This window comes from Canis lupus, chromosome 7 (genome assembly GCF_003254725.2).
Source record: "Canis lupus dingo isolate Sandy chromosome 7, ASM325472v2, whole genome shotgun sequence".
Lineage (NCBI taxonomy): Eukaryota > Metazoa > Chordata > Mammalia > Carnivora > Canidae > Canis > Canis lupus.
In genome coordinates, this window is record NC_064249.1 from 72,895,873 (window position 1) to 72,918,216 (window position 22,344).

At 38.1% G+C, this 22,344-nt stretch overlaps 1 protein-coding gene across 20 annotated transcripts in view; it reads left to right on the plus strand.

Moving 5' to 3' along the window:
- Positions 1-22,344, plus strand: part of ARHGAP28 (Rho GTPase activating protein 28) — a 258,329-nt gene that overhangs the window by 115,324 nt on the left and 120,661 nt on the right. The window contains exon 1 of one of the 20 annotated variants that reach the window (XM_049112918.1): positions 582-660. The exons of the other annotated variants lie outside the window; for them this stretch is intronic. The gene's annotated coding sequence lies outside the window, so the exon portion shown is untranslated. Of the gene's footprint in view, positions 1-581; positions 661-22,344 lie in introns of those variants that run through there. 20 annotated transcript variants of the gene reach the window in all.

Here is a 22,344-nt window from a genome sequence, read left to right on the forward strand (position 1 = left end):
TATATTGCCCACTCATAGACAGCTAATTAGCAGTGACCACAGCTTGAGAAGTATTAACATTGCGCATGGCCTGGGGGAAAATACCCAGGGCAAAGGGCAAAGAGTTTTGGCTCTGAGGCCTTTGGCTCTGAATTTGAATCCTACATTTTACATTCTTACTCTTACCAGCTATGGGTCCTTAGATGAGTGACAAACTCTCCTTAAGCCGTTTTTTTAATCTGTAAAAATAAATTTTAATAGTACTGATAATATTTTTCATAGAATTGTTGAAGATGTTCAACAGGTATTTTACCCAATGTGGGGCACTAAGGAATGTTGTATAGAATTACTGAGTATTAATACACATTGACTAGGATTTCCTTCTCTCTTTTATTCTGTTTTAAATACCTTAAGTACTGCACTCTCTGGAAATGTTTTTATTAGACTTTCCTGAATGTAGTACAGTTCCTAGCTAGCTGGTACTGTAAATAATAAATTCTCTGATATTAGGGGATGTGGGCTGTCACAGCAGTTCATTCTAATACGTTTAGAAGACTATACTTTTTTAGAGTTTTCCTCTCTTTCTTTTACAGAATGACTACTTCTCATCTGTAAACATGCACTGGCCTAACTTTGCAGCTTAAGCAGGGGTCAGAACATCTGAATTCATCTGCTGATATGGTATATTCATTTCTTTTCTCTCCAGCACAAGTCTCAAGGAACGCTTGCCTGATTTTTGTAGTGGAAGCTTTTCTTTTCATTAAATGAATTGACCTAGAATCGTGTAGATAAAAAAGCCCCAGGCCTTTTTGTAGGCCATTATGAAAATCAAACTTAGTTTGGGCCTAGGTATTATTGAAGAGTGCACTACATACTGCATTAAAAACAACACTACATCATGTTGTCAGGGAAATTCCCCCAAATTCCATATTAAGATACATATTGAAGCTCTGCAATTAAGCAGAGGTATCTTCTTTGGGCTGCTGATCAGGGCTGTGCAACTTGCATGATAGAAAATGAATAATAGTCCTGGCAAGCTAGATATTTTCAGGAGTTGCACACACATTCTCACATATCCTTGGGTAGAACCAGATGCAAGAGGCTTTACCTATGCAACTACTTGGTTTTCACAAACTGAATACTAATACTGTGTATTCTGGGCTCCCCATGTTGTTTTCATCAGAATTCTACAAAGTTTTGGTATGTAACTCCTGGGGTACAGGTATGCTGTGATTCCTCAAACAGCCATTTATAAACAATATCTGCCCCAGTTCTAGGGCAAAGATCACATTCAGTTGCTCACCAGTCCTTGTGGAGAGCAGAAATATTCTAAACACCCTCATTACCTGGAAAATGGGTTACTTAATGGTGACAATAGTGACAGTTCTTTATTGGTTCAAAATTACTCTGGACAAAAAAATATATATATATACTCTGGCCAGTGTGCACCTTTCTAACAAATCTTTGCAGAAATTCAGTCATCTAGCTATAATAATAGCAAATCAAAGAGAACCCACAATGTTACTGACATGGAACCCAAGAGTCCCTATTTCATGTAAGAGATCCTTATGAACTGGATTTATTTGGGAAATTGCGGAAGAAATGAGAGGCTGCAGCAAGACAATGGAAAGGAGAGGCAAGCAGAAGGGGCAGGGCCCTCCTGTTTGCAGTGGAGCTGGCAGCATGTTGACACGTGTTAGCAGGGATTGAGGACCTGCATAGGCCCAGGTGCTTCCAGGCAGGCGTCCCTCCCCCCAGCTTTTTGAGCCTGGGCTGGACCTGTGAAGCCATCCCTAAAACAGAGCTCAGGTAAGATCTAAGGTCAAGGCCAGATGACCAGCCAGGATCTGCTTCTCTGGTGTTTGCGGAAGTCAGACCGTGGGGTTGTTGTTTCTGGAGAGAATTTGACCTTAACTGAATATTCATATTTAACTTTTAAGCAAGGGAGGCTGAGGAAAATCAATCAGTCTTGTAATACACATGAATTTCACAGTCACAGAATATAATTTTCTTCATTTCTAGCAACAAATTTATATTCTAACTCTAATCCCCCATTTCTAACAGCAGAAAAAGTTAATCTAGTCACAGCCACAGCCAGTCTCCATTCAATTTAGTGCTTCCTAAATTGCTTCTGGTTAATATTCAGAATATTCAGGATATTTCTTCCTTCCCCTCTTTATTGGATGTTGCTTTAAGAAGTACTGCTTTAGAAGACAGGGGACCTCTGTTCTGGATCAGCACCCACTCCTTCCCCTGATTTCTCAGAGCCCCAAGCTAATGCCCTGACCCTGATGGGATTGGATGCGGAACCTCTGGGGTGCTTGCATGCTTCCCTGGGCATGGATGTACCTCCTGCCTGACTGCCTGTTCTGAACTACCCACTTGGCAGCCCCTGGTATCAGGACCTTGACCTCCAGGTGGGAGGAGAATCCATCACTCTTCTTCTCTTTCTCTCTGTCAACTGAAATCAGTACCCCTAGGCAAGGCAGGCATCTCCCGACCCCCCTGCCTTAGCCCACCAAATTCACCCCTACCGTATTGTTCCTGCCCTTGCTAGGAAGTCTCTGCATCTGTCATCCTTAATAGAGAAGAGCGAAAGGAAGGAAGCATCCTGCCAGATCTTCCTAAACTTCTGGGGGAAGCCTGTCATGATTCCAAATCCCACCATAATCGATTGGGGCTTTATTCTGGGGCCGGGACACAGAATGTATATTCTCTCAAGGCCTATAGTGCTCTTTATCCTCTCCAAATTTTCCTTTCTTCCTGAAGTAGTAAAACACACATATTCATGCACAAAAAAACAAAAAACTCGTTCTGCTGGTTCATATCTCTTTTCAAAACAACTTTTGTCTCTCATTTGAACTAGAACCAAGAATTTGGAATCTTTGTTTTTGTTTTTTTTTTTTCCTCCTGACAGTTCCCCTGGGGCCAGTGGTGAACTAACTACCCTGTGTCTCTTGGAATATGGGTTTAGAGAAGGGGTTGAAGTGGTGAGGAGGGGCAGCACCAGTCAACATTCTATCATATCCTGGCAAAGAGCACCCTGATCTGGTCCGTCGGTCCAGATTGGGCTCTCATTTCCTTCGGATACCAGGCATTTTGGGCTGACCTCATAACTGGGAAGGACTGCTGTGCAGTCCCCATTGTCCCCACTATTACTAATGAGGAGCATGGTACATCCCTCAGGGTGGTTTCTCACCCTGTTTTTTAGGGTAAAAGATATGGGTTATTAACATGTCGAAAATCCAAATATGAGGATGTTGCTTTTTCCATTTCTTGATGTTTTCCTGAGAGCCTCAATTGGAGCTCTAATGAGGAATCTCATCTGTGTATGTACGTGTGTATATTCTTACACACACACACACACACACACACACACACACAATTATAATTGGATTTCTCTACCAGACTTCTGGTTGAGTTTTCTTAGGAATTGACCATCTAGTAGTCATAGTGCTTACTGATTCTAGTTTTCCTTGGGGATGCTTTCTTCCCATATCTTGGAAATCTACCAGTGATAATGCATCTAAATTTTAAAAAGGATTTGGAGGATTTTGGGCAAAGTGCTTCTGAAACCAGAGTGAAGTTTCATCTTGTCTGCCCCCAGCCCCGGCCTGCCAGTCCTGTTTCTCCAGGGTCTGTCGGGGCCACTACATTCTTATCTTCCTTAGCTGGTCTTTTAATGGTTTCCCAGCACTTCCTTTATGCCTCTGCCTGAGGCGTTTAGCTAGTTTTTCTTTTATCTTTAAAGCTGCCCTTACCTACCAAGCCCCTTGAGGTTCTTTTCTTTCTAAAGATTGCCTGCAGAAACAACACAGACTCATTGCAGTCTTTTATCCTTTAGCCCCCTTTAGACAAGGCCAGACTCAGTTTTAAGGGTATTTACTTTTTTCATAGGGAATAGTAAATAGCTAAATTGGTCAAAAGCCCTTCAGTGGGACAGCTCCCTGTGCTCTCCAGTCCACTCTCCATGCCTTCTGTGCTCTGGGGGTCATTTACAACCTCCCCTCCCCCTTGCCTTCCAGGTCTCAATTGGGTTGGCCAGTGGGAAGCACAGCAGAACATTAGAAGGTAGGACAGGAGTGAGACTTCTCACTCCCTGGAAAGTGTCTGTGTTCTACCCAAGACAGATGAGAATACAGATCTTTTCATGTCCTACTATTCCTGTTTCAGCTCCAAAGTTCTTTAGTTCTGGTAACCTCTCCCTCCTTTTACCCCTTTTGGTCTGGGACTGGTGATGGCTCATCCTCCCAGTTGCTAGTGTTAAGGGTCTTAATTTTTTTCTTGCTGGCATCCCCTAATGTGACTCACATTTTAGTAAAATCTCAGTTCTCTATTTAAACTTATCTGTTTCTTCCCAGGACCTCAGTCAAATCCATGCAGTTATAGATGTTAGAGCACAGATTCTGGGTGCCTCGCTATTTTCTAAATTGTGGACCAGCTCTATTTGTAACCCCTGGGAACTTTGTTAGAAATGCAGATTCTTAGGTTCTACCCTAGACTTCCTGAGTCAGAAGCATTTTAACAAGATTCCCAAGTGATTTCTGTGCACTTTAAAGACTGAGAAGCCCTGCTCTAGAGGTAGGTTTGCTTTTAAGGGAGTTAAGTGGCCAGGAGCCCTGTTGGGTTAAAGCTTGCTACTTGAAATGTCATCTCTTTCATTTCTGGGGAAAGCCCATAACTCTCCTTGCTTCTCTTGCCCAGCTTTCAACCTTCACCCTGTCCTCCATCCCATAGCAAAGCTCACATCCCTTGTACCCCTCTTCATGTTTGTTCATGTAATGGGTTATTGAGCCCATTATAAATTCCTAAGTGTGTACTGTCATAGAAGTTAAGGATACAAAGAATAAGGTAACATATCCCTGCCCTCAACTGGACTTAGTAAAAGAATAAAGACATGCTCATAGTTATTGTCAAGACAGCAGGAGTTACATGCTGTAACAGAAAGAGGGACAAAATGAGGTAGAGACAAAGGCCAAAGTTTTCAAAATTAAATATGAATATGCTTGGTGAATGTGAGAAAGTTCCTCTGTATAAAAACCTGTGAAAGCATTGTTTTCTGATTCTAGTCACATTTGACAGTATTGAGTAAAGATATCTGATTGTAATCCCCTGCCCTCAAACTTCATCCTCATGTCACATTTGACAAATAGCAGTGTCTCTCCCAGGAAAAGCCAGCAATCTGTGGAGTCAGAGCCATTTGTATTGAGGCAGCTGCAGAGCAGCAAATGCTTACAGGCAGCCAGAGCCCTAAAGAAATTAAGGAGCTGATTTTTTTTTTTTTCTAAAAGAAAATTCCTGGATAAAAAAAAAAAACAACTGATTACCTCATAAGCTGTCTTTGGAATTAATTTCAATGCTTGTTAAAGAATCTAAATCCCCCTTTCATAAGAGTTCTCCTAGGAGTTCCTAATTAGGCCCCCATCTTTTGTCACCTGTAAGCAACACTCCCATTCAAGTCTCTGCATAATTCATTGAAGTGAATTAACACACATTCCAAATTACCCAAGCAAAATGGGGGACAATTTTTATACCATTGTGAATTTTTAAAAAAGAGATAATGGTTTAGGCTTGCGAATATTGATTAAACCATTCATTCATTCATTCATTCATTCATTCAAAAGGACCAGGGTGTTACTCAATATGTACTCTTCACCCACAGTTTTGCTACCCATTCTTGGCACTAGAACTGAGTGATAGAAGATACCTTCATCATTCTGGATTCTTGAATTTCCGTGCTCTCTTCTTTGGTCTAAATGATGCCTTACGGCAGCACATGTTGCTCCTTGATTTCTCTACTGGTAAGAAGCTGGAATTTGAGTTGACTTCTGTCACTACTGGCAGTTGATTGTGACTGTTATTCTTATATCCCTGGTTTGTCATATTCCTTACTGTGTGGGAAATAACTGAACCAACCAGAAGCTCCTGAGAATTCCAGAGAAATATATAGAGTTGAAAAACTAAGAAGGGGCATTATTGTGCCCTTATTCTAGTAATGAGCTTCCATATTAATGTGAGCATTAGATGAGGTGGAAATCTTTTTGTTTTGTTTTGTTTAGTTTTCCCATTGCTAGTACTACCCAGTAGTAGATTATGGAATCATTTTAATAGATTGCTATCCACATTTGGAAAAATAGAATAGAAAAGGAAATACATCAGAATACATTACACATAATGAGACTTTGATAAAGTTTATATCTGTTGCATGTAGGATGTATATGTGTGTTGGATAGAGATATATTGATTATATTTCTGATACGGGTTGAGGTTAAAATTTTTTTGAAATATACTCCCCTTGGAGATAACACAATGTGTAATTTAAGGAGAAGTCTTATTGGAAGTTGTGGAGAAATCAGGAGTAAGGCTCTTGTCTTTAAATGGAGGGGGAAAAGTCAGTTAAACAAAATAGCATTTTGAGATCAAGTGACTAGGATAATGATTTCTATAGTTGCTAATTTATACCAGCTTAACTGCACTGTTAGCCACTATTGGTCACATATTTATTATATATTATATGCTTATGTGTATATATGTACATATATATGCTTATTATAAACTTCCTGGTTTTTTATCATTTCATTTTCTTTTCCTCACCTTTCTCTAGTTCTTTTTTTTTTTAACCTTTCTCTAGTTTTTAGTAAAGGTTTTTTTTTTTTTTTTGAAGAACTATCCTGTTCATATATACTTAAAGAAAAATTTAAAAAAAGTTTTCCTAACTATGTCAGCATCTGAAAGAGGGTAAGTGTATACCCAACTGTGGACAGTTGGCCATACTGAGAGTAAAATGTGAGAACTCAGATGAAAGCAACCCTCAGGAAGGGGGAGTTGGAACTCAGTTTACCCTACCAGCCTCACTTCCCAGCCCAGTATTCTCATTGTTGTCCCTCTTATACTCTCTTATCACATGCCCACCAGGATGCCTTCTTAGGGTGACTGATCAGTGTTCTCTTAATTCTTGAAGATCATTATTCCATTGTTCCTGACATTGAAAAATAATGAGATTGTACCATTTAAAGTGATCAAAAGGATTAAAACAAATTCTCTTCGCAGCAAGAACTGCCATTCAAAGCTATAAAATTTTGCTATGGGGGAAATAATTCCCTAAGATAACAAATTTTCTTCTTAGAATTCAGCTTGTTATCATAGCATTTTTTATTCTCCATTTTTTTCCTTTGGCCTTAGAATACTGAAATATGTTGGAATATAGTATTCCACTATGATCATTTATTCAGGTTTGAATTTTGAATTGAAAATACATTTTAAAAATACAGGGAAAAATCAACTAAAATAAAAAGCAACTTGAGTGAAGAAGTTTTTTAAAACACATTGTTGTTATTTACCTTTCTTTGATACCAACGGTATGTCATTCACACTTTATAGGAATGAGATTAACAGTGACGGTAATCATGAAGATACTCATTTCCTTTAGAGATGCAGTCTACAATTGGGAAAACTGTTTTCATGTAGATCAGTGATTCCCAGCAGTGGGAGTTATAAAAAAATAGTGATATCTGGGCTGCAGTTGATCTGGGATATAACCCAGGCATTAGGACTTTAAAGAATTGTAATGTGCAGTCAAAGAAAAGGTACCTTGACTATTACTCTGATGTCTCAGCTTCCCATAGGTGTTCCCATGGGTGTTTTGTTTTACTACTTGAAAACACAGGTAATCCAAGTTTTGATTCTTTATGAAATGTGTTAGGCACAGCTCTCAAAGACTTCTGTATTTCAAATACAAAGGCACGAGAGATCTTTTAAATATAATAGTTTAATCTGTCTTTTCTAACAGCCTCCAACACCTATCAATCACTGCATAACCCATCTGTCACTTCCCCTTCATAACTAACTTGAGTAGTTCTGCTTCCTTCAACACATTCTGGTTCCTTCTGCCTTTTGTTCAGTCAGAAACTACAGCCTGGCTACAGTTTCTCCAGGCTAGCTGCTCATCCGAGGTGCTAGCTGATTTTCTTACTACAGCTTTTTGGTTTTATTCATTAATTTGATCATTCATCAAATACTTTCTGAGTGCCAGACTTCGTGTCAGGGCTTGGATATAACGATGACTAAGACACAGCGTTTTCCCACAGAGAGCAGTTCTCTTTGGCCATTTCTCTTATGCTGAGAGATAAGTGCTAAAATAGAGGACCCACAGCTGTATTTGGGAGGAGAGTGTAAGTGGCTCCTGTCAGCAAAAGCATCAGAGAGGTAATGGCATTTGAATTGAGTCTTAAAGGATAAATATGGTACTTGACCTGGCACCAAAGGAGGAAAAGGGACATTCTTGTCAAAGAAAACAGCCTTGCAAAAAATGCTCCAGCCCAGGGTTTATTCAAGCAAAGGTGGGAAGGTCTGTGTGAGTGAGGAATTGCAGGGGATGAAGCTGAAAAAATAGACATAGGGAGAGGCTGTCCGACCTTTTTATGACATGCTTAGTCATTTGCTCCTAAACATTTACGCGGTAGGAAGCCAGCAGAAGGGAACTCTATGAACAAGTCCGCACTTCAGAAGGATTCTCTTCATAGTAGCCTGGAGGATGGACTGAAGAGCAAGGAAACAGGAAGCAAGGAAAGTGCGTTAGGAGGCTGAACTATTGTACAGGCACCATTGACAAGACTTGAAAAGGACTTAAAAATATTTACAGGAAAAGCATGAACCTTGTGAAAAATCTGGAAGAAGACAGAAAAGTATTGAGGAAAATACAAATAATCTATAATCTTTTCATGAGCGATAACTGCTATTAGTGATTTGTCCCACTTTTCCCTGCATATTTTACTTGGTTAAGATAATTTTAGATCCTGATTTTTCATTAACACTCTGAAAAACGTTTCTTGTTATAATAAAGATAGTCCATTAGCATAATTTTAATGGCTACAGAATGACTTCTGTATGGATGCACAATAAAAAAACCAAATCATTTCCTTTTGGCTGTTTCCAAATTTTCATAAATAACTTTATATTTAACATTTTTGTGCATTAAATTGTCTAAAACTATTATTTCCTTCTTTTTGAAGATTTATTTATTTATTTGAGAGAGACAGAGTGGAGGGAAGAAGGGGCAATGAGAGAAGGAGTGAGAAACTCAAGCAGACTCCATGCTGAGCATGGAACCTGATGTGGGTGGGGCTCAGCAGTCACCACCCTGAGATCAAACCTGAGCCAAAACCAAGAGTTGGATTCCTTAACCAACTACACCACCCAGGCACCCATAAAACTATTATTTCTATAGGTCTATAACTTAAGTAGAATTAATGAGTTAAATCACACTTAACATTAAGACTTTAATAATGCTGTATTGCATTTCAGAAAAAACATAAAAACTTGTGCTTTAAATTTTAGGAATATTCAAGATACAGGGTAATTTGGTTGGATTTGGTGAACAATTGCTTTGGGAGAGTAAAAAATAATGAACTGGTCTAAAATGATTCTAATTTTCTAATTTGGCAGACTTGATAAACTATATCACCACCAGCCAAGGAAAAAGAGAATATAGGAGGAAAAGACTTTGCAGGAACGATAATGAACTCTATTTAGGGCTAGCTGAATTTGAGAGACTATGCTGGTAGAAAATCTAAGTAGTGGGAAACTGAAAATGTAGTGTGAGATTCAGCAAAAGAGGTGGAAAACTCATGGTCTAGATTTGTGAGCAGTTTGGCAAATAAGTGTTGGTCAGAGTCATGGAAGAGGAAGAGATAAATCAGCAAGAGTAGAGAAGGGGGGACAGGGCGTGAAATTCAGGGGAGCATTGCAGCTTTTAAGAGCCAGGCACAAAAGGAGACAGGGAAATAGATGATGAGTGTTTGAGAAAGCAAGGAGTTAGCATTGTTACAGGAGCCAAGAGTGAGAGAATTTCCAGAAAAGAAAAAAATGGTTTACAAATCTGGCTGTCAACCCTATCAGACACATTGTCTCCTTGGCCCAAATGAAATTTATAGATAATATATCAATGCACATAATTTAAAAATCAACATAATAGCCCACTGTAACATAAAGAAAAATAATGAAACTGTATTTTATATAACAAATATTCCAATATGTCAACATTGGGATGTTACTACAAGAGAGGACACAGTGAAGGAATCAAATGGTTGCTCTGATACATAGAAGTACCATGCATGAGGACGCTACAAGTGGAGACCACTCCACTTCAGCTGTATTGCTGCACATAAGTTTCTGAAATGGTGGATACTCAAAACAAAGTACAGATTTTTTTTTTTTTGTCAGCTGATACTATAATTATGTCACTGTAAAATTCAGTATATAAAAAATATTTTTGCTGAATCAGGCTCTATCTAGGTTCCAATGATTATAAACAGGTCTCTCAGGTGTGGTGAATATCCAGCAGGGTATTTGAAAGTCATGTGTGACACAGGAAAATTCTTTCTTGGTACAGGACTTTCCCATTGTAGGACTTCCAGCATTCCTGGCACTGCTGATTAAATACCAGCAAAAGCCTCAGTCATTGCAATTATCAAAAAACTCTCCCACAGCATTCCAGAACACTCCCTATGGAGTGACACAGTCCAAAAGAGAGGCATAGGTTCACAGAGTCAAATGGCCCTCCTTAGTCTGCAGATTTCTTTAGTCATTATAGTTTTGGCTAAACAAGAAATTGAGGGGAAATAACATAATGGTGTAGTAATCATGACCTCTGTAGAATTGTATGGTTCTCCCTCCCAAATCAAATGAGAGTTTTCCCACTGTTCCTACATAAATTGCTCCAATCCCTTCTTTCCTTTCTCAGCTGTTCTTACGTTAATTCATTAGACACACACAGTATTGCAGTTCTTAGCAATGGCTCTAATCTAGCCTGTTTTCAGCCTACTTACACACACGATCTACTCCTTAAAAACTGCTTCCTGGCTGATGCTTATAATTACCTGGTTCAAACTTGTATTTTAAACATTAGGCAGAATATAATGAGGATCTTGAAAGAAATGCCTCAGTTATTCTGGGTGATTTTTGTGTCATTTATACTGATCATTTTGGGTGCAAAAGCTTTCCACATGTCTTCTGGAAAGACCATTCAATTTTAAGTCATATGACCTTAAACAAGTCACTTAACATCTGGGGCTTCCCTTTCTTCATAGTTAAAAAACTTAGGAGATGTGATACACGTGAAACCCTAAAATGCCATAAAGTCCATCCATGGTCCATAGTTGTTATGGACCACAATTTAATATAGAAGACCATGACATGTGAGAGTAGGTGACATTTTCTTATGCTTGAAGCGATGATGAATGAGGGAATTCACTTCTCCAGTGTATTTTTGAACTCTAAGTGTTCACACCATGGATGGGTGCTCTTCTTCTATTTACCTCTATTTCATTTCATGTGTATTTTACCTTCTTTCTGTCTTTCCATGCCCAAAGGAAACGAGCAAATTTGGCATGGATAGAAAGTGTGGAAGAAAAGTGAAACGTTGGGCTTTGGAGGTTATATTCTGAGTAGAAGAGAATAAAGAATTGCAGTCCATTTTCTGGGAACTGTTTAAATGCCTTTCCCTACTCTCCTTCCTCCCCCCACTCCAGTTCCAAGGGAAGCTATACTGTGAATTGTAAAACACAGCATGTGCTTCTTGGCAGTGACATTTAAAAGGTGGTAGGTTACCCTCTGTTTGCTTTCATTGGTAAAGGATGTATATTTCATTCTAATATGCTGAGGATTTGATCTAGACTTGTCTAGACCCATGAAGGTTAAGTGTAATTAAGAAGGACATCAGAAAATATAATTCACAACATGAATGGCAATTTTAGACCCAGACTCATTCATCATTATGAGAGTGTCCTGGATTACTTGCTCAAGCCTCTATTAGGTCACTCAGTACAATGGTTATCAAGGGGAAAGAGAGGTTATATTTTGTAAATTCTGTACAATCATGAAATGAATTGTGTTAATTCTTTATTCATTTTCAGTTAGGAAAAACAAAAATATTAGATAATAAACACTGTTAAGCTGTTTTTCCACTTAAAGTCAAACAATATTTCTCTTTAAGAGAATGTGTATGGTGTGCAACCGTAGACTTGAGATGTTGCAAAATAGATATACAGAAGACTGCTTAAAATAGTTGCTAAGTTTGTTCTTGGTTTTTGCAGTGTATCTCACTACCCAAGATGAATACTCCTCTTGCAGCCCCTCTGCTCCTCCCCACAAAATCAGTTTTATAAAAGAGTGGCAAGTTTTGTTCAAATCCATTGTTTTTCTTCAAAATGCAATAAGTAAATCACAGTGGCTTTTGCTTAATGTTTTTGCCTGACTTCAAAAATGCTGGAGAAATTACCACTTTTGAAAATTGATTCATTGACCTTCAGCATGTAATAGGAAAATGGGGCAACAGTCCTGTGAACTGCAGAGGAGTCTGGGAGCTAACCAGTCCTGCCAGGAGGAGCTTGACCCTCCTCTGGCCAGTGACATTGTGTTGCTGTTGGGTCCCTTGCAAGACAGTGTCCCTATACACTCCAGTAATTTTGTTGAGCACATTTTCTTCCTTAAGTTGTAATATCAAAAGTTCGCTATGGTTTTCAGTTTTCCTTGTACATTCCTTAGATTCACTAATGGGTCTAATCTATTAGACGTTTATTTCAAATCTTGCTTTTTGTTCATTCAACAGAATTTGAGCCTCTATATGTAAAAATACACACATTTTAAAATTACATGATCAACTTACATGACCAACTTAACTTTTCAATTACACTTTTTTCCTAGATGCACGAAGGAAGATTAAACAGGTTTATTTATTTATTTTTTAATATTTTATTTATTTATGACAGATACAGAGAGAGAGAGAGAGGCAGAGACACAGGCAGAGGGAGAAGCAGGCTCCATGCACCGGGAGCCCGATGTGGGATTTGATCCCGGGTCTCCAGGATCACGCCCTGGGCCAAAGGCAGGCGCCAAACCGCTGCGCCACCCAGGGATCCCAAACGGGTTTATTTTTTTTAACGATTTTATTTATTTATTTGAGATCAAGAGAGAAAAAGAGAGTGTGTATGTGCAGGAGAGGGAGAGGGAAAAGCAGGACCTCCACTGAGCAGGGAGCCCTGTGTGGGGCTGGAACCCAGGACACTGGGACCATGACCTGAACTGAAGGCACACACTTAACCAACTGAACCACTCAAGCACCCCTTAAACAGATTTAAACAGGATTTCTGAAGAAATCAACTGAAGCATTGAAGTCTACTCTCACAGATTGCCATTAGTATATTTACCTGCATATTTGTTTTTATTAAAGACTAATTTTCTAAATCAGAGAGGAGCTCGGAGCATTCTTCTCTCTAGATGAATGGACCTTTATACAAGGATTCAGACTCAGAGTTTGAAAAAAGTAGCAAGCTTTAACTGAGCCTCTCATTCTTCCCAAGGTCCAGCAAGGAGTTTCTCAGAGCTCCAGGAGGGCACAGCCTGTGTTCCCAGTGGAGAAATAGGGAGGGTGTTGTTCTCACAGCCATGGCTGCTCAGGAAATGGTCTGTTCTCATGATCTGGGGAAAGGAGAGGATTTCTCTTACTGGGACCTAGGCAGGGGTACAAGCAGCAGCCTTGTGCCCCACACACATTCATTTGCTCTGGCTCAGGGGTCAGCAAACTTCCTGTAAAAAGCCAGATGTAAATATTTTCAGCTTGTGATCCCTAAGATTTCTTTTGTAACTATTCAACTCTGCTACTGCAGTACAGGTGACCATTGACTATACTTGCTGCAGCAAGTGGGAATGGCTGTATGTCAGTAAAGCTGTCTTTAAAAAGACAGCAGCAGACTGAATTCTCCACATGTAGTTCACTGACTCCTGCGCAGGGTCACATCCCACCTTTTTATTGCCCTAGTTGGGTGTAGCCCAACTTTTCAGGTGAAAGGAGAGCTTTGGGGCCCCAAGTTCCATTCACATAAAGTATGACCAGATATTTATTATAGATTGGGCCTCCCTAAGCATTTGTGGGATCCAGACCACCACTAGGGACAGCCTGAAGAAAGTTTTAAAACCTAGAGCCAAGTGACTGTTATATACTTATATTGCACATATAACATTGGAGTCTAAATTCAAATTATAGCAGGTGGGAAAGCCAGACTATAATATCTAAGACCAATAGGCATTTTCTGTGTTTGGGGACAGTCTGGTAAATGGATGGATAGAAGTGCTTACCAAAATGTATAGCAGCATGAAGGGTGACATTCCAGGTATTTAATCACTTAGAAAGATCCAGGTACCTACCAAGAGCAGTAGACCCTACGAATAGACAGCCAGCAATGTTCTGCTGGCAAGCACTCACCAGAAACAAGTTCTTGAAAATTGCACAGTATGCACATATCCAGATAGCTATGTATAGATAAAAAAATACACATATGTATATTTATTTTTTCAGAGAATATAGAGACCACATGGGCTTACCTTTCTTCATTACAAATCTTCATCTTCCCTCTCTGTATTCCTGAGAAAAACAGGACTTCTGCTAAGCTTGAACCCAACCCATGCCTTCCTGCACCTTGGCAGCCTTGCTCAGTCCCCAGTGGCCCCTTCTTACAGATCAATCTTTTTTTCCCTAAAAGCTTCTTGCCCCCCCGCCTTTAAAGATGCTTCCTCTTCTAAATCAATAACCACTTATTTGAATACAACATTTTCTATTTGACATGTTAATCACTTTCCTCAGAAAAGGCAGGGAGTCATGCTGGTTAAGAAATTCAGTGGTAATCATTTCACTGCACTTTTTAAAAGTTAATCTGTTTTTGTCTCTTTTTTCCTTTTCTAAATTCTGTTAAGTTCAATTTTGAACTTTCAAAATTTTTGCTTTTCAAAAATATCTCATTACAATATCCTATAAGTCTTATAAATAATGAGACTGGCTAGTTAACCTGTTTAATATAGTCCTGTCAGACCTTCGATGAATGAAAGGAGAAAAGTCCCATGTCAGTCTGAATCTATTTGTGTTTCTTTATCCTTTTCATGTATACACACACACACACACACACACACACACACACACCATCTTCTGTGATTTTACATTTCATTCAAACTTAATTTAAAAGTTTAAATTTCACAAATAACAAATGGAAAATGAGAAACAGACATTAGCCAGGGTGGCTGCTGGCAGAGAGTTCTGGAAGCCAATAATGGCAATAAAATAAGGTTTATCCAGGCAGACTTGAGAGCTCAGCAGAGGGGCAAAATTTATATGCCTGTGTTCGGTAAATGTTTATTGAAAGTATATAGACTTTGGGGGCCTGATGGGTTCCTGCTTGTTTGTCTGTTAGGGCCTAGGTGTTATGTAAGGTAACTTTCTGTGTAAGGTGTATCCATTTTCAAAGTCTGTCCTGTTTTGTAGAAGACAGCTCCTTTTCCTCCCCCCTCTTTTGGCATCAGTATGCCCCACCTGAAGCAAGACTTTAGAAATGGAAAAAACCTAGATCACTTTGATGCTTTTAGAGTTTGTTCTCTGTCACTTTGAGACAGAAAAGATGGCTGTCAAGTCCTAGGTCTTTGTCCTCTGGATGCTCTCAGAGCCAAGACATCTCCTTTGCTTCAGGATGCCATATGAGGCCAGAAGCATCCTGACAGTTGTCTCTGGAACAATATATACAACTTAAGGACTCTGGATTTCCATGAAAGTTTTTGTGGTATTTCTCCCCCTCTCCACTTCACCAGTCTTCTGTTTCCTTTTCTCTTCCATAATAGCATAGCTTTGTTATCTTTTGAGAGCTGGCACTGCCTGGAACTGATTTCTACAATTTGGAGGTCCATGAGAGAGAGGAAATTAGAGAACAGTGATTAACTTCAGATAATGGTTTATAAAAACAAGGTTTTTTTTTTTTTTTTTAAATGAAACCTTGAGTTTAAAGGAAAAGCAAAAAAATAAATAAATAAAAAATAAAAAAATAAAGGAAAAGCATTATACTTGGAAGGAAGAAGTATTTATTTTAATAAAATTCAGAATTTTCTAGGACATATAAAAGAGAAATTATAAAATGATTAAGCCTATAAAATAATTTTCTGAAATGTGTTTCTTTAATACAACATTCACTTAAAAAGGAATTTCCCTATATACCTCCTATTCATCTATCTTTAATACATTTAATATTTACTCGGATGATGCAGGCATTATGTGAGGACCTATTAGATTCTGCGGGATGTCAAAATAAATCTAATGTGATTTCTGATTTCAGGTAGTTTTAAAAACTAGTTTAGGTGAGTCATATCTTCAAGTCAGTGTAATGCACTACAGTGAGTGGCATACATTGGCAGATAATTTTCATGTGATAAGATCAGGGACAGCATGATATCTTAGAGAAAGTGGTACTTTAATTCTTGGTTTATACAACATCTCATTTTTCTCTCAACAACATTTACAATTTTTTCTTTGGTAAAGTGTTCAAATCATTGGCCTATTATAAAAATTCAGTTGTTTATTTTATTATTATTAAATTTTGAAAGTTCTTTGAATATTCTGGATACAAGTACCTAATCAGGCATGTGATTTGCAAATATTTTCTTGTAGAATATAGCTAATCTTTTCATTCTTTTAATGGTGCATTTCTTTTTCTTTTTCTTTTTTTTTAGATTTTATTTATTTATTTATGAGAGACACAGAGAGAGAGGCAGAGACATAGGCAGAGGGAGAAGCAGGCTCCCTACAGGGAGCCCGACGTGGGACTCAATCCCAGGCCTGACCCCGGGAATCATGACCTGAGCTAAAGGCAGATGCTCAACCCCTCAGCTACTAGGCTTCCCTAATGGTGCCTTTGAAGAGCAGATTTTAAGTCCAGGTTTTATTTTATGGATCATGCTTTTTGTACCTTATTATTGAAGTCTTAACATAACTCAGGGTCACAAAAATTTTCTCATGTTTTCTCCTTAGAAGTTTTAAAATGTTTTGGGTCTTATATTTAGGTCGAGGACTCATTTTGAGTTGATTTTTGTATATGGTATGAGGTATGGATGGAAGTTCTTTTTATTTCTTCTTTTTTTTTTAAATGGATCTTCATTTGTTTCAGCATTGCTTATTGAAAAGATTTTTCTTTCCCTCACTGAGTTGCCTTTGCACCTTTGTTGAAAACAGCTTATAACATTTATGTGAATATAGTTTGAGGCTCTATTCTATGCCTTTGGATCTCAGTGTGTTTGATTGCAATACTATATTGCTTTCTCTTGTAGCTTTATAATGTCTTGAATTTAGGTAAATTATGTGCCCTGATTTTCTTTTTTTCATAGTTGTTTGTTTATCCTATGTTCTTTGTATTTCCGTATGAACGTTAGAAATCATGTCAATTTCTCCAAGGAGCTGCTGGGATTTTGATTGGAATTGAATTAAATCTATAGATCAATTTGGGGAGAATTAACATTTTAAAAGTATTGAATCTTCCAATCCATGTACAACTAAATGTCTCTATTTATTTAAGTCTTCTTTAATTTCTGTCAGTGATGTTTATAGTTTTCAGTGTACAGGTCTTGCCCATCTTTTGTCAGATTTATTGTCCTAAGTAGTTTACATTTTTAATGTTTTGGAAATAGTATTGTTTTTAAATGTTGATTCTAATTACAATGATATTTAGAGATCCAGTTGCTTTTGTATTGTATGTTACAAACTTTTTACAATATTGTAATTTGGTCTTTATCTTGTTACCTTGCTGAACTAATTCATTAGTTTTATTACCTTTTTTTCTGTATTCTGAGGGTTTTCTACCCAAACTATCATAATATCTGCATGTAAAAATAGTTTGTTTTTTCCTTCCAATCTGGATGCTTTTTTTTTTTCTTTTCTTTTCTGTCTTGTTTGATTGTGCTCCTTAGAATCCCTAGCACAGGGCAGCCCTGGTGGTGCAGTGGTTTAGTGTCGCCTGCAGCCTGGGGTGTGATCCTGGAGACCTGGGATCGGAGTCCCACGTCGGGCTTTCTGCATGGAGCCTGCCTTCTCCCTCTGCCTGTGTCTTTGCCTCTCTCTCTCTCTCTCTGAATAAATAAATAAAAAATCTTAAAAAAAAAAGAGAATCCCTAGCACAATCTTGATTAAAAGTGGGTGAGAGCAGTCATCCAGGTTTGTTCTTGATCTTAGGAATGAAGCATTCAGTCTTCTACCATTGAATATGATAATAGCAGTTTTTCCTAGATACCCTTTACAAGCTGAGGTAGTTCTGTTCCTCATTTGAAAAGTTTCTGTTTGTTGTTTGTGTGTGTGTGTGTGTGTGTGTGTGTGTATGTGTGTGTGTGTTTTACAGGAATGGATGCTGTATTTTGTCAAATGCTTTTTCTGTATCTCTTGCAATGATCATGTTGTTTTCATTGTTTACTGTTAATATAATGAATTAAGTGATGATAATTAAGTATGATGCATTAACAATTTTCAAATGTTAAATCATCCTTGTTTTCCCAGGATGAACCCCATTTGGTCATGATGTATTATCCTTTTTATATATTCTTGGATTTGGTTTGGTAAAATCTTGTTAAGAATGTTTGCATCTATGTATATGGAGGGCTTTGGTTTGTAGTTTTCTTTTCTTGTAGTATCTGTCTCATTTTGGTATTTGGGTATAGCTGGCCTCATACAATGAATTGGTAAATGTTTCCTCATGTTTAATTTCCTGAAAAATTTTATATAGACTTGGTATTATTTCTTTCAGTGTTTGGTGGAATTCTGTGGTAAAGCCATCTAAACCTGGAGTTTTCCTTATGGGAAGATGTTTAACTACAAATTCAATTTGCTTAACAGATACAGGGCTGCTCAGATTATCTATGTCTTCTTGTGTGAGCTTTGGTATGTTGTGTCTTATAAGAAATTTATTTTTTACATCTGAGTTGTTAAACTTACTGGTATAAAGTTGTTTATACTATTTCCATTATTATCCTCTAAATATCTGTAAAGTTTATAGTGATGTCACCTTTATCATCTTGTACATGTTGCTAGTTTGTGTCTTCTTTCTTTTTTCTCTAATCTATCTGGAATGGAAGTTTATTAATTTTATTGATCTTTAAAACAACAAGCATTTGGTTTCATTGATTTGCACTATTATTGTTCCTATTTTGTTATTTCCTGTTTTCTGCTTACTTTGGTTTTAATTTACTCTCTCATTTTCTTAAGATGAAAGCTGAAGACATAAATTGGAAAGCTTTGTTCTTTTGTTTTTTTTAATAATAAATTTATTTATTTATTTTTAAGTTTTTTTTTTATTTATTTATGATAGTCACAGAGAGAGAGAGAGAGGCAGACACACAGGCAGAAGGAGAAGCAGGCTCCATGCACTGGGAGCCTGATGTGGGATTCGATCCCGGGTCTCCAGGATCGCGCCCTGGGCCAAAGGCAGGCGCCAAACCGCTGCACCACCCAGGGATCCCTAAATTTATTTTTTATTGGTGTTCAATTTGCCAACATACAGAATAACACCCAGTGCTCATCCCCTCAACTGCCCACCTCAGTGCCCGCCACCCAGTCACCCTCAACCCCAGCCCTCCTCCCCTTCCACCACCCCTAGTTCGTTTCCCAGAGTTAGGAGTCTCTCATGTTCTGTCTCCCTTTCTGATATTTCCCACCCATTTCTTCTCCCTTCCCCTCTATTCCCTTTCACTATTATTTATATTCCCCAAATGAATGAGACCATATAATGTTTGTCCTTCTCCGATTGACTTATTTCACTCAGCATAATACCCTCCAGTTCCATCCACGTCGAAGCAAATGGCGGGTATTTGTCATTTTTAATGGCTGAGTAATATTCCATTGTATACATAGACCACATCTTTATCCATTCATCTTTCGATGGACACCGAGGCTCCTTCCACAGTTTGGCTATTGTGGACATTGCTGTAGAAACATTGGGGTGCAGGTGTCCCGGCATTTCATTGCATCTGCATCTTTGGGGTAAATCCCCAGCAGTGCAATTGCTGGGTCGTAGGGCAGATCTATTTTTAACTCTTTGAGGAACCTCCACACAGTTTTCGAGTGGCTGCACCATTTCACATTCCAACCAACAGTGTAAGAGGGTTCCCCTTTCTTCACATCCTCTCCAACATTTGTGGTTTCCTACCTTGTTAATTTTCCCCATTCTCACTGGTGTGAGGTGGTATCTCGTGGTTTTGATTTGTGTTTCCTTGATGGCAAGTGATGCGGAGCATTTTCTCATGTGCTTGTTGGCCATGTCTATGTCTTCCTCTGTGAGATTTCTGTTCATGTCTTTTGCCCATTTCATGATTGGATTGTTTGTTTCTATGGTGTTGAGTTTAATAAGTTCTTTATAGATCTTGGAAACTAGCCCTTTATCTGATACGTCATTTGCAAATATTTTCTCCCATTCTGTAGGTTGACTTTTAGTTTTGTTGACTATATCCTTTGCTGTGCAAAAGCTTCTTATCTTGATGAAGTCCCAATAGTTCATTTTTGCTTTTGTTTCTTTTGCCTTCGTGGATGTATCTTGCAAGAAGTTACTGTGGCCGAGTTCAAAAAGGGTGTTGCAAAAACAAAAACAAAAACAAAAACAAAAAACAAAACAAAACAAAAAAACCAAAAAGGGTGTTGCCTGTGTTCTACTCTAGGATTTTGATGGAGTCTTGTCTCACATTTAAATCTTTCATCTCCAAAAAAAAAATAAAAAAATAAAATAAATCTTTCATCCATTTTGAGTTTATCTTTGTGTATGGTGCAAGAGAGTGGTCTAGTTTCATTCTTCTGCATGTGGATGTCCAATTTTCCCAGCACCATTTACTGAAGAGACTGTCTGTCTTCCAGTGTATATATAGTCTTTCCCTCTTTATCGAATATTAGTTGACCATAAAGTTGAGGGTCCACTTCTGGATTCTCTATTCTGTTCCATTGATCTATGTGTCTGTTTTTGTGCCAGTACCACACTGTCTTGATGACCACAGCTTTGTAGTACAACCTGAAATCTGGCATTGTGATGCCCCCAGATAAGGTTTTCTTTTTTAAAATTCCCTTGGCTATTTGGGGTCTTTTTTGATTCCACACTAATCTTAAAATAATTTGTTCCAACTCTCTGAGGAAAGTCCATGGTATTTTGATAGGGATTGCATTAAACGTGTACATTGCCCTGGGTAACATTGACATTTTCACAATATTAATTCTGCCAATCCATGAGCATGGAATATTTTTCCATCTCTTTGTGTGTTCCTCAATTTCTTTCAGAAGTGTTCTATAGTTTTTAGGGTATAGATCCTTTACCTTTTGGTTAGGTTTATTCCTAGGTATCTTATGCTTTTTGGTGCAATTGTCAATGGGATTGACTCCTTAATTTCTCTTTCTTCAGTCTCATTGTTAGTGTATAGAAATGCCACTGACTTTTGGGCATTGATTTTGTATCCTGCCACGCTGCCAAATTTCTGTATGAGTTCTAGCAATCTTGGGGTGGAGGCTTTTGGGTTTTCTACGTAGAGTATCATGTCATCGGCGAAGAGGGAGAGTTTGACTTCTTCTTTGCCAATTTGAATGCCTTTAATGTCTTTTTGTTGTCTGATTGCTGAGGCGAGGACTTCCAGTACTATGTTGAATAGCAGTGGTGAGAGTGGACATCCCATCTTGTTCCTGATGTTAGGGGAAAGGCTCCAAGTGCTCCCCATTGAGAATTATACTTGCTGTGGGCTTTTCATAGATGGCTTTTAAGATGTTGAGGAATGTTCCCTCTATCCCTACACTTTGTTCTTTTCTAATACAGATGTTTAGTGCTGTAAATTTTCCTCCAACTGCTTTAGCTGTACCCTACAAATTTTGTAATACTGTATTTTTAATACTTTCATAGCTTACAATTTCATCTTGTTTTCTTTTTTGACCCATTGGTCATTTAGAAATGTGTTATTTAGTTTTGTGAGGATTTTCTACATGTATTTTTTACTATAGATTTCTAATTTAATTCATTTGTAGTCAAAGAATGTGTTTCTATGACTTGAATTATTTTTGATTTATTGATACTGGTTGTATGAACCAAAAATTATCTGTATGGCTAAGTGTACACTTGAGAAGAATATGTATTCTGCTATTGGTGGTTAGAGTGTTCTGTAATTTTCAATTAAGTAAATTGTGTTTTATATACTTACTGATTTACTCTGTACTTGTTTTACACATTGTTGAAAGAGGGCTTTTTTTTTTAAAGATTTATTTATTTATTTATTCATGATAGACATATAGAGAGTGAGAGGCAGAGACACAGGCAGAGGGAGAAGCAGACTCCATGCTGGGAGCCCAACTTGGGACTCGATCCCAGGACTCCAGGATCACACCCTGGGCTGCAGGCGGCACTAAACCGCTGTACCTACCGGGGCTTCCCGAGTATTTTTTATTTAATATATCTTTGTTGTGTTGTTTTAGTGTTTGCTTTAAGCTGAATATTTTAATCTTTATTTTCTTTATAAGAAAATAAAGATTCTTTCTTTCTACCTTCAATTAGT